Genomic DNA, 2,287 nt, shown 5'->3' on the forward strand with positions numbered 1-2,287 from the left:
GGGCTGGGCTCTCAGACTCAAACCAAATAAATAGAGGGATCAGAGGAAGAAGGGCTTGCAATTAGAGACACACACAGAGAGAGAGAGAGAGAGAGAGAGAGAGAGAGAGAGAGAGAGAGAGAGGGGGGGGGGGGGGGGTTCAGTCCTCCTTCCTCACCAAGCTGGCAGGGGCATGTTTATCAGCCAGGCGCACACTGTGCAGAAAGAACAAATTCATTTGTAACTGTGGCTCTCAGCCTAGTTCAAAGCCCCAGCAGGACAGGTCATTGACGTCTTTCCTGAATATCACAGTAAAGATCATTCATTCTTATTTACTGGCTAGCCCAACAACATCACCCAAAGGGGCTTACATGGCTCTCTGCTTGATGCCCGGTCAAGCACAAAATGAAAGAATAAACCAGTTTCTGCTGCCTCGGCTCTCTCTGGACTATTGTTCTCATTTGTTAGCTGTTGATAAGACTTGATTTATTTTCTAATTTTCCAATTTGATGCTGTGTGCATTTATTTGTTTATTTCTTGTAAAGTCAATGTCACAAAACTGACAGAGGCTTAAAGAATCTCAACGATGACAAAGACCAGTACACCCAACTGTTAGCAGGAAGTCATGTAGCATGTATTATGGAGTCAGACGTCAGTGCGATGCCACAGCTGAAGTGTGTGAGGAAAGTATGAATAAACCATCTCCCAAAGTGGAGTCATAGGCTCATGTGTTGGCATGTCGGCTCCGCTCAGGAAAAACATGCTGGTCTCAGGGGCCATGTCCCAATCCTGCTCACTGACTTCACTGACTGGCATGGTGTCAAGTCAGAAATGGTCTTAAATATACTCATATTACCGAGGTAAGATAAGATGTAACAAGAGATAAGGTAAGATGTAGGTACTGCGGTGATCATAACGCTGTTATGTTAGATTTGGAGAAGAAAAACACATATGATTTGATATTTTCAAGACAGCATTATTTTATCTGTGGAGCAGAAACAGGCATTTTTTGTGTTAGCCAGACAGATGCATTAGATGATGCATTGCAGTCCTTCAAACTGAAAACACAGCAAGGAACACCAATTCCCACGAGAAATATATAAATGTAAAACCAGATACAAGGATAATTGATTGGGTGAGATTAGGGGGGGGGGGTGAAGGGGCCAGGGATGGGGGTTCCATTCCTAATCTCCTGTGCCGCGACTGCATCTAAACAACCTGCAGAGAAGGATAAACAGATGCATCAATCACGACGCAGATCTGGGGACAGTGACGGATGTCTCCACTCTCCTTCCTCCCCTCTACCTATCTACCCCTCCACCCACCCACACCTCCCTCCCCTCTCCCCTCACAGGAGATGGGAAGTGACACTGGGACATTATAAATACCTGCTGCCAATCTGCCGGCACAAAATACATGCAGGGCTATGTTATGGAGATATATAAGATTGTGTGTCTATGGGGAAATGTCACCTGTCCCCAATCCCCTGAGTTAGGATTATAATGATTAAGTGTAATTATGAAATTATTTTAGCTTGGAAAAGGAGGAACATCTTTGTATCAGTGAAAAGGTTTGTATCTTGCATCATTGTTGATGTGTTTTTATCTTTGTTAGTTGTTCTCTCTCTCTCTCTCTCTCTCTCTCTCTCTCTCTCTCTCTCGCTCTCTCTCTCTCTCTCTCTCTCTCTCTCTCTCTCTCTCTCTCTCTCTCTCTCTCTCTCTCTCTCTCTCTCTCTCACACACACACACAGACACACACATACACACAAATAGACACACACATGCAATAATGCACATACCAGGCAGCCGTTTCTGTAGGACTGTAAACTGGCATGCCAATGCCAGCGAGTGAGCCACAGTGGTGCCAGCCTCATAAATACAGTGTGCATGCCAAGCTCTGCCTCTCCCTTCCCTCCCTCAAGCGTTAAGATTGATCCCTGGTTCCCTCCCCTTCCTTTCTCCAGTTCCTTTCCCCAGTCCAGCCTTTATGAGGCTGTGAATAGGTGAGCCTCGGAGTCTCCCACAGATGGCCAGATGACACACACCCCAGCTCACTGAATGAGAGAGAAAGACATGGGGAGAAAAAGAGGGGAAAAGTGACAAGGACAAAGGGGGAATAAAGGGATGAGTGGAACGGTAGGGGTGGAGAACGTAGAGAAAGAAGAGCGGTTGAAACAGAGAGAAAGATCATGTTTGGAGAGCGATGTAAGAGGAGAAGTTCCACCGTGTAAAAATGAGAATTGGGGAAAGAGCGTCAGGGAAAGAGAAATTGACGCTAGAGAGAGCAAGAGAGAGAGAGAGGGATAGGG

Source organism: Osmerus eperlanus, chromosome 1, assembly GCF_963692335.1.
Source record: "Osmerus eperlanus chromosome 1, fOsmEpe2.1, whole genome shotgun sequence".
Classification (NCBI taxonomy): domain Eukaryota; kingdom Metazoa; phylum Chordata; class Actinopteri; order Osmeriformes; family Osmeridae; genus Osmerus; species Osmerus eperlanus.